Below are 10742 nucleotides of genomic sequence, written 5' to 3'. Positions count from 1 at the left end.
GAAATAGCATACGGCTATGCTGTTATTGGTATTATCGTTATTCACAAATTGCTGCACCATTGAAACCTGAAGATTGTCTTCTCAGAGAAAATCTGATGGAAGTACAAAGTCCATGAGCTCATTATATTCTGTCAGAAGTGGTTGATAAGATTCCCTTTATGTCCCCACGTCCCTCTTTCATATGATAAAACAATGGCTAATGCGTTTAGTCAATGTTGCCTTCTGAACTACTCGCTAACTTTCTGTCTATGCTATGTAGACAGAAATTAACTAGTAATTAATTTGGTGTTATTACAGATAGGTATTATATCCCTTGCTGCTTGGCATAGCTTGGAGAAATAATTTGATGTGAAATTTGCTAATTATCTAGCCTTACTCTCTGTGCAGGGGTTGTTGAGTCCTTGGTTAACAGTGGGAAACATTTCATTGATGCCTTGCAGCTTACTGAAGGCTTTCCCCCTTTTCCCCACTTGAAGACATACTAAAAGAATTCAAGGAGAAACTCACAGGGAAAGGGCGTGAGTTCGGGTGGAGCTACTAGTGCACAGGTTAATTTTCATACTAAAGCATAATGAGTGAGTGATGCTTGGAAATTCCTTTGTAACTAAATGCTGAATGAGAATTTTCTTTTCAATACAGATTGATGTAAATGCTCAGGAACTTGCTGCTTTGAAAGCTGTAGTTAGTGGTGTCAAAGAGTACGGGCTTGAAGCTGACTATCCTCTTGATCCACTTGAGAAAAGGGTTGAACAACTGGAGAGTTATCTGATAAGAAGTGCAAGAAACAAAGAGCAAACTGAGGATACTGTGGATTTCGTTCTCACAGTGGCAAGGTAGCTCTCGGTAGGAATGTTCTGCCTGTTTTCTGATGTGTTTATAATTTACTTAACGACTCGTGCACTTACGAGCAAAATGTAACTTTTTCTCTGACAGGGAAGTATATAGAGGAATGCCTGAGAGATATCCTCAGGCTGGTTCAAACGCTCATGATTATCAAGTTCCTGGCCAGCCTGTTTTTGCTCAGCAACCAAATGATCGAAGAATATGTTTTATCCCCAAGATGATAGACTTAATGTAACTTCTTACGGTGCAGTCTCCACACCAGCCATTTATGTAGTTATCAAATGCAAGATTTGTATGCAACTTTTAGGGGATATGCAGAGAATTTATCCCTTATTTCTCTCTTCTTATAAAATATGTGTTTTTGTCCTGTAATAAATATTATAAGGTAAATTGTATTTTTTAAAAATATTCTCGAAAGTCTTACAGCTCACTCTTCAAATCTTGTTCTTTTACATCTTGATCTACATCGTTTTACGCTCACCGGAATCACCCTGCACCATTTAACAAAATTGATTGCATATAATTTTAATTTTTAATTAAAATCATGAAGCAAATATAAAGTCACTACTGTAAACAAATACTCCTAACTGAATTGATTATCTACCTAATCACAATGTTAATATAATGTTTAATTGATTTTGAGCAGAATCGAAATAGCTAAATCAAGAATTGAGTATCCTTAAACAAATCAGTGCTTAACATAATTAATTATGTTGTTAATTTGGAGTTATTTATGTTTAGTGGCTGATAAGAGACCAATTATTTTAGGATTAACTTAAGAGCAATCTGCCATTAATATACTGAATAATAATTATTCATTGTGAAAAACAAATTCAAAGATTCCCATTTTTGTCAAAAATCTTTTACCTGATATATCTATATATAACGAATGAAGAATCAGCACTACAAAGAATCAAACACATCTACTTCAATGATTTTCAGAAAGTATACATTTTTGTGGCTGAAACAACAAATTTATGTTCTTTAAAAAAAATTGAAGAGAATGAGATTGACATAAAGGGCAGTTTTCAAGCTTATCAAGCTTTACCTCTGAAAATTGTTCCAGACTTCTTCGACTCCTGCAAATCATAATGGCAACTAGGTGTACCAGGATTAGGGAGGAAGTCATTCTTAGTCTCCTGGGGAAAAGGCTTATTTTCAAACTCAGAATTGTAATACGGCATTCCATCTCCTGGAACAGAAAGCACAGATTTTAACTAATCAAAGCAAGCTAATCAACTTATTACTTGTAAATAAAGTTATATAAGAACAAGAACCTAATACCTCCTAAATGGGTATTGTTTTTCCAGTTTCTTGGAAAGATTGAATTGTTACTTTGGTGAACTTCTTACTGCGTTTGCAATACTTCCTGGCTTCCTCACATTCTCAGAAACAATGTGACAATTAGAATTGAAGAAGGGCATGACATAAAGAAGCAGATTTAGATGAGAACAGACGAAGCACAAAAATAGAAAGATATGAGCTAACCTTGTCTTCTCAGTGGTGAAAAAGAGCTATGTCTGAAGGCCCTCAGCAGCTGTAGTATTCAATTAGGTTACAGTCAAAAACAGAAAAAATGCAGTTTCCTTCAAAATGAAAGGGAAATGGATATCATATTAAGCTCAAGCATTTACTTCCAAATCAACAAAAATAGCTGAAAAGTATAAGGAACAAATCAGACTGTCAGAGCAATCAGCATTTACAGAGCATACAACCACATTCTCAGAAACTGGTGACTGAGAAGGGCGACCCCTAATGCTGGTCAATGCCTGAAAAATGAATTTTAAAAAACTTACTCTTTTTTTTCTTTTATTTTTCAATTCAATGGGGCACCTAAGCAAATCTATTATTAGAGAAGAGATTTCGTTTTAAAAACAAATTCAGTGAAAGAAGCACTTCTGAACAAAATCTGGATAAACCCAGAGAATCTGTGAGAGCATATATTCTCACCTGTTAATCACCAATAGACGGGTGTCTGAAAATTTTCATTTCGTGTCCATGGACATACAATACAAGCACTCCAACATCTCAACACTGCACACCTGAAAGAACTCAAAATTATTGATCAGCAAAACTGAAACTATTGAATACAAATGATGTGACCGTTGGTTGTTTTACCAGTGAAAAGGCAGCTGCTGCAATTTCTACAATCTCTCTCCAACTTAAGTTGATCTTAAGTCTCTCCACTCAGCCTTGTTCCAACACTTCAGACCCTTTCTCCTCCACCACCCAAGAGCACAATCAACAAGTGCACAACAGAATCACTACTCCAGCAAGCAAATTTCAATTTCACAGCATCAACCTACCAAAATGAAGCAATGTAATAGCAGAAAAATACGAGGCAGCACAGAATGTAATCAGAAAATGTTTCTTTCATTTATCAATGAAATATTCAATCACTCCTCAATTCATTTCATTACAATGCTGTCAATAGGAATAAACTAGAAACTGCTTCAGAAAAAACACACTCCAATACGAAGATGAAAATACTAAGCTAGCTAATATGAGAGGCCAGTACTCCCCCCAAAAATAAACTCTCAATACAAATTTTTCTACATGATTCTTTCTACACAGCAATGCTCTCCCACTCCCATTTTAATTCTCATAACCGCCCCTATTTCCATCCCAGTCTTAGGTTGTGTATCATTATTTAGAGCCGCTGGCATGTACATCCCAGGTCCATTTTCTCCCTTTGCTGCATCTGGATTTCGTCAGGGTTTCTCTTCTTTGGGCCTGCATGAATAAACTTTAGCAATTAGTACCATATCAACAAATTTACAGAGATGAACTTCTATGCATTTTGAAATCTCTTTCAATCAAATTATGCAATAACCTTGAGGTTGACATGAGATTCCTGAATAGTCTTTCCATCCTTCTTTTTGCTCCACACATGTCCATCCTTCTTAAACTTTCTAAGCGTTTGACAAGGTATCATAAAAAAATAAACCACTCGGAATTAGAAATCAATGCAACAATGAATTGAATGGGTCAAAAAGGTTGAAGAAACAAGGTTCTAAATGAAACAATACTTGCAGGTGTTTCTGGTTGTTGAGAGATAAGTATATCGAGGCTTTTATAGTTGGCAAATATTTCACCTATTTCAGCTGCACTAAACCATCAAATTTGAGCTGGTTAGTAAATATGCATTTTATATGTGTATAATACATGTTTGTCTTATTTTACCATTTTAAACATGTTTCATCAATGTGTATTTTAGATCACATCGTATCTTTCAATTGTTGTGTACAAGGCCATATTTGAGTCTTACTCTTTTATTTATTTATTTTTTTTGAAAAAATCAGGAATTAGATAAATCATAAACATGACAAGAGGAGCACTAAAGTAACCCCTCAATCTTCCTAAGAAGCTAGAAAAGTTATACCCCTCAAGTATAAAAGTTTACATAGGTTTCTCCTCAACATAAGTTCTTGTATTGATTAAAAGTTTTTTTTTTTTTTTGGGATTAAAACAATCCACTGCTACTCTAAAAGTATTTATCCAAAATTCCACTACATAATTTTAGAAGTTTCATTTATGGCTCAAGAAAGTTGGTGAAGATGAGGTAGGCTTATGGTGTTAGATATAGAAGTGATACATGTTACAGTTACACTTGGCTAACTCTAGCCTTACAAGTCATAATTGGTGCACCAAAAATAGACATAAACTCAAATGATGAGAATGGATTTACAACCCTTCATAGGGCAACAAAATATAAAAGGTAAAACTCTTAACACATATTTGGTGCCACCCACAAAGGTAAAGTAGCCTAAAGAGTTTTACCTCTCATACTTTGTTGCCTAATAAAAAGTTGAAAATTCATTCTCATTACTTAAATTTATATCTATTTTTGCAGCACCAAATATGTCTTGAAAAGCCAAAATATAACCAAGTGTAACTGCAAAATGTATCACTTCTACATCTAAAACCGTAAACCCACCTTCACTTGTACCAAGTTTCTTGAGTCAAAATTAAAGCTTTTGCAAAATTATGCAACAAAATTTTGGATAAACACTTTTAGGGTAGCAATGGATTGTTTCAATTCAAAAAAAGAAAAAAAACTCTGGAATCAATACAAGAACTTGTGTTGGAAAGAAACCTATAAAAAACAGATTTTTTGTTTAGGGCTAAGGGATAAGCACCTTTAGGGTAGCAATGGATTGTTTCAATTCAAAGGAAAAAAAAAACCTCTGGAATCAATACAAGAACTTATGTGGGAAAGAAACCTATATAAAAACAGATTTTTTGTTACTTCTTCCAATGAAATTTCAATTATATAGTTGTTAAAACAACTCTAAGACAACAGGTTTTCATATCTTGTATGAAAACTTTTAATTGTAGCGCTATCAAAATTATCAGCAAGATCCACAATAAAAATGAAACAATGCAAAATTAAATAAATATTAAAATACTCGTTAAAATTACATCACGCTTACAATTAAGAGGTACAACTTTTCTAACTTCTTGGGAAGATTACGTGGTTACTTTGGTTGTCTTCTTGTCATGTTTATGATCTTTTGGGTTTTCTTGTTTGTATTAGAAAAAATATATATAAAAGAGTAAGACTCAAAACATGACTCTATATGATGTGATCTAACGTTATCCTCTTGTCTTCCCTTTAGTGAAGAAGTACTATGCCTACATGTTCCCTGCATCAATGGTATTCAATTAACTTGGTAGGAAATCAATAACAAAAATCAACCTTTCAAAATAAAGTGGAAAAATGAAATTATATCAACCTTAAGCATGCACTTCCAAATGAACCAAAGAAAAAGCCAAAAAACCATGGACAAATCAAATTGTAGCAATAGTAAGCATACATATTTTTATGAATTTTTTATTTGAAGACATTAGTTAACAAAGCGGGCACTTGCACTTAAACAAATTTATTTAACAAAAGATACAAAAATTAAAAAACAATATCTTCTGAGAAGTTGTCATAAGACTCATATCATCTGAATAAACCCCAAGAATCTTTGAGGAGGAGACAATGGTTTCTTACTTTTTAATCATTAGATACATAAGCCTTTGCAAATTTTCATTTGTTTCTAAATAAACATACAAGCAATTCAACATCTCAACTATGTTAACTTGTAAAATTTCACTCTTGTTAATTGATGAAACCGATAGACAACATTGAATATAAAATCTAAATTAAATTATTGCACAAACCTTGAAATTTTAATAAACTCATGCACCGGCTTTGCATCTTTCTTTTTCCTTTTACTCCACACGTGGTCATCCTTCCTAAACTCTCAAAGCCTTTGCAACTTAATGACAAAAAAGAAGCCACCTGCAATTAATGCAACTTAGCCAAATTACATCCATGAAAAGGTTAGAAAAATAAAATCCCAAATGAAACAATACTTGGAGGCCTTCGTTGTGGTTGAGAGGCAAGCATTTGAAGCTTTTCACGGTTTTCAAATATTTTACATATTTCAATTACATTCAATCACCTGTGTTGTGCTTCTTTCACGATTTCTTCAATGCCCGCGTCATTCAAACAATCTGCAACGTCATTCATATCAGTAAAACAATTCAAATTGTGAACTCATTCATAAGTACTTTCTCTGTTCAACCAGAAAGCATCTACTTGAAAGTGCCATAAGAAAGGTGTTAAAGATGAAACAAATGGTTGCAAAAACAGAGTACTCTGTTTATCGGAAAGTGTAATGATACTAAAATTTGGTGAAAAAATGAAAACAGTGTAGATTGATTGAAAAAAAAAAAATTGAAGAGCAAAAAAGGAACGCTAAGTTTATAGAGAGAAAAAGAATGAACTGAAATAGAATGGCAAAAAGAAAATTTAAGATTGACATTGTATTAGTATATGGTGCGAAATGCAAAAGTAGGAAGAAGATGATTGAAGATAATAAGTATACAAAAAATGAGATTGATTTAAAGGGCAGTTTCCTATAGTAATACAAAGAGAAGTTTTAGGTCAACAGGTACAGTTTCTGATGATAGGGAACATTTAATAGCTAAAAATTATCATGCTTTAACTCTGAAAACTGTTCCATAGATTTCTTCAACTCCGGCAATTCATAATAGCAACCAGGTGTGCCAGGATTAGGGAGGAAATCATTTTTAGTCTCTTGGGAGAAAGGCTGATTTTTAAACTCAGATTTGTAACCTGGCATTCCATCTCCAGAAAGCACAGATTTTAACAAATCAAAGCAAACCAATCAACTGATTACTTGTAAATAAAATATAGTTATAAGAAACCGTACCTGATATCCAAAATGGGTATAGTTTTTCCAGTTTCTTGGGAAGATTGAGCTGTTAGTCTTCTTGCTGCCTTTGCAATATTTCTGATATTTTCAGAAATAATGTGACAATGAGAATTGAAGGGCATAGAATAAAGAAGGAGATTTAGATGACAACAGACGAACTGACGAAGCACAAAAGTAGAAAGATATGAGCTAACCTTGCCTTCTCGGTTGTGAAAAAGAGCTATGTCTTAAAGGCCTCCGGAGCAAGTGTTCAATTAGATAGTAGTCAAAACAGATAAAAAAAAGTAGTTTCCTTCAAAAAGCACTTCCAAATCAACAAAAATAGCTGAAAAGTGCCAAGACTCAGCTCAAGAAACGAAACTTCAAGGAAAAACAAGAAAACTTGGCGGAAACCCTAAATCTACATACCAAGAAAAGGAAGAGGAGAGAGAGAGGTTCCAGAGAAATCCAGAGATGCTTTTATTGAATGAATAATAACAGTACAAGATATTTTGCTCCGGTAGGTGTTAGTTTCAACAGCCCGTTCCAAATTTTAAAGAAATCCAAAGGACCCTAACATGATTTGTTTCTTACAAATAAGACTTGGTAAAATTTCAATATAGGACACAACAATTAAATCCTGCAGAGCACTCCCAGTACACTAATAAAAAGCCCTGGGAGTGTACCCTAAAAGAATAATAAAAGATTATTTTATTGACTTTTGATATAATTAATCTAAAATATTTTTTATATTTGTTGTTATATTAATTGAAAATGAAGATATTTTTATATTAAAAAATTAATAAATAAGGATATAATTATAATAAAATTAAGATTACTTTGATAATCTTTTAATATGTAAAGTGACGGTGACAATCAGATTACTCTTTATATTATATACTACATTATCATTGATAATAGAAAATTACCAAAATTTTTTATTATTTGACAAACCAAATAAAATAATATAAATAATAAAATATAGATTATTAAGTAAATTTTTTAATACTTTAATCAAACGCCCCCTAAATGTTAACAGCTTGTGTTATTGGAATATACATTACACCATCAGAAATGACTGTTTGTTATCCAATTGATATATAACTAGTACAACTATACTATTGTTGGAATAGTTGTTCTATCATTTAAAATGACCCTTTTATTGTGTTTATATAGACACTCCTTTATCCTGCATGGACTAAGTTTTTTGTGAATTATTAACATATATCGAAACTCGGTCAAAATACTTACTCATCCAATGTGTTCTAAAAACATGAGTCCTCTCTTTCCTTCTAACTAGTCTGACTGCTCCGTGCAGATAACTTGGTTCTATCTTACTCTTGGTCAAATAACAAAAGACTTCTCAAATTCAGTTCAAAGAGAAAGAGTTGCCAAATGTGAGTAAGTTTATTCCACACACCTTCTTTACCTTTGAAAACATATTGTAGCCCAATTTTTTGATCTTGGTTTATGTTTACAGGTGAATATTGTTAATGTTAAAATTTATTTACTATTTCATTGTGTTATAGTTTTCTTTACTACGTAAATGCTTCCCAACACAACAACCCTTACACAAGTCTTTAGTTTCAACTCTAGAGTTTTTAACCTTTGATTCGCCGACCAATTTCAGTTTTGTATTAAAAATGATTATTCAATGAGTTTATTCTTTTAGAGTGATACTATATATACGAACTGTTATTTTGTATTTGTGGCTTAAACTTGAACTAAGGGTATAATGGTAATTTGGAAAAGTTAGTAAGGGTGTTTTTGTCATTTAAGCATGAGGGGCAGATAAGTAATTTTCGCTAGCTCAATCCCTAACAGTTTACTGTGCACATACCTCTCTTGCTCTCGGTATGCTTCCTCTGCTAAGGTTACTGTGCACAGGTGAGAAGTCAAAGATGCTTAGTAGGTAGTAGTATATGTGTTGAGGTCATAAGAACCATGAAAAACATAAGCTTGATAAAATATATATGTTTTTTTTAAACTTTTGGACATTTAATTCAATCCTACTTACTGTTCTTCTGTCATCCATTGCTTGTATATTTCTGAATGAGGGGACCATCTATCTAAAATTTTGAATGATGGCAGAAAATTGTCCATTTTGTCATGTTTCCAGTAGCAATTTATACAACACCTCAAACAGTCATCAACAGAGCAATTTATAGTATTCAATTCTTAGTTGCATGTTCAAATTCAAATTGAGTGTAAGCAATTTGAATAACATATTACTGTAATCATAACCTACGAATACATGACCTGATTCAATAACCTCACCCTCATGGTCTTTCACCACAGGTAGAATAACGCTGATTCATAAGCTGACATTGATAATTGGTTTTCGTTCCTGATCTTGACACCTTGATCGATTCCCAAAATATAGAAGTTAATAATCTAAGACAGTCATGTCAGTAAGTGGAAGATGCTCTGACTCAAGGCAAGGAGAAATTGCAGTCGACTCTTGCTGAAACTGTTGCTGCAGGTCAACTGGTATAAGGAGGTTGCATCCCAAAGATACCTACTGCAATGGAGAAGTTGGAAGCTCTAGTCAGCTTTTTGAACCAGGTAAGAATCCGAGGTATTGCTGCTGATCTTAACTTTCAATATCTTTCTGTAATGCGTTTTCTGATCAGTCAATTAGTTCTTTATCAGCACATCTGATTTAAGTTGAGAAACTTTCTAGCTAGTTGAATTTGCATTCATCTGTGAAATTGAAGTTTTCTTCTGCTTCTAACATTTATTTAAGCAATATACAGCTCGAATGCATGCCTGTGATGACCGACAAATCACACCTATTTTCTCATCCCTTTCCTTTTAGACCATCTTCTTGGCGTTGAATTCATCATTTCGGTGTTTTATTGCAGTCATGATTTGTAGGAAATATCATTTCGTGATGTACTAAAAAACTGTAGTTGATTTTTCCTTCAGTGCTTTGCTTTTCTGCAAACTTAAGTATGGCTACACAGTCAAATATGGATATTCTGGATGGATTAGTTGACAAAAGTGATGTTATATGTACTTATAATATATAAATATTAATTTAAATATCAATGATAATGTATCATCATGTCACTATAAACGCACATAGTTTTATTGTTAGTTGAATGTATAACAATTCACATTAATGTTGCATTTTGCTGACTGTAATCTGACACCATCGATGGCCTTAAACATCCAGCGTCGTGGTTCCCAAGCCATGGTAGCTAGCTATAGTTTATACATTGCGCATGCCACCAGGATTGAACTTGGAAATTTTGGTACTTGTAATTTGAAATTTCAGTTGAATAATTGTAGCTAGCTGACATTTTTGTTTGATTTGAAAGTTCGTAAAAGGGTTGGTGTGTGATTGTGTGTTTCCAAATCAGTAGCTTTCAATTTGGGGAATTTGAGTGCAATTTCTACTCATGTAACGTTTAAGTCAAATTTCACATGCTTAATTTTCGGTGGAATCTCAAGCATTGAGGAGACATAATATTATGTTTAGCTCCACACTTTCGCAAATGGAGTCGAATGTAAACACTAATACCTTTTAACATATCATATTGAAGTGAGAGACTTTGATGATGGATCGTTAGACTTATTATCTTGAAAAAATAAAAAAGATCAATTAATTGATTGTTTAGTTGTAACCTAATTATGTCTCTTAGATTCATAGTTTATGTTACAAAAACATCCTAATTTTATCTTATT

General features: G+C 33.0%; 2 long non-coding RNA genes across 4 annotated transcripts; both read right to left on the bottom strand.

Annotated features, from left to right (window-relative positions):
- Positions 1 to 1069: 1069 nt before the first annotated feature.
- Positions 1070 to 2568, bottom strand: LOC123199265. Its single transcript, XR_006498304.1, has 3 exons — positions 2128 to 2568; positions 1892 to 2035; positions 1070 to 1334 (listed from the first exon to the last, which is right to left on the bottom strand). It is a non-coding gene; the product is annotated as an uncharacterized LOC123199265 (long non-coding RNA).
- Positions 2569 to 3199: 631 nt separating this feature from the next.
- Positions 3200 to 7559, bottom strand: LOC123199243. Of its 3 annotated transcripts, XR_006498260.1 has the most exons (8): positions 7268 to 7559; positions 7071 to 7151; positions 6297 to 6348; positions 6013 to 6133; positions 4027 to 5489; positions 3873 to 3952; positions 3677 to 3755; positions 3200 to 3576 (listed from the first exon to the last, which is right to left on the bottom strand). It is a non-coding gene; the product is annotated as an uncharacterized LOC123199243 (long non-coding RNA). The 3 variants fall into 3 exon arrangements; XR_006498261.1 differs by lacking the exons at positions 6013 to 6133; positions 6297 to 6348; XR_006498262.1 differs by lacking the exons at positions 6297 to 6348; positions 7071 to 7151; positions 7268 to 7559 and adding an exon at positions 6208 to 6247 and having other exon boundaries at positions 6013 to 6110.
- Positions 7560 to 10742: the final 3183 nt, after the last annotated feature.

The sequence above is a fragment of the Mangifera indica genome, chromosome 16, assembly GCF_011075055.1.
Source record: "Mangifera indica cultivar Alphonso chromosome 16, CATAS_Mindica_2.1, whole genome shotgun sequence".
NCBI lineage: Eukaryota > Viridiplantae > Streptophyta > Magnoliopsida > Sapindales > Anacardiaceae > Mangifera > Mangifera indica.
The sequence above is the reverse complement of the archived record's forward strand: the minus strand, read 5'-3'. Positions and strand labels throughout refer to the sequence as shown.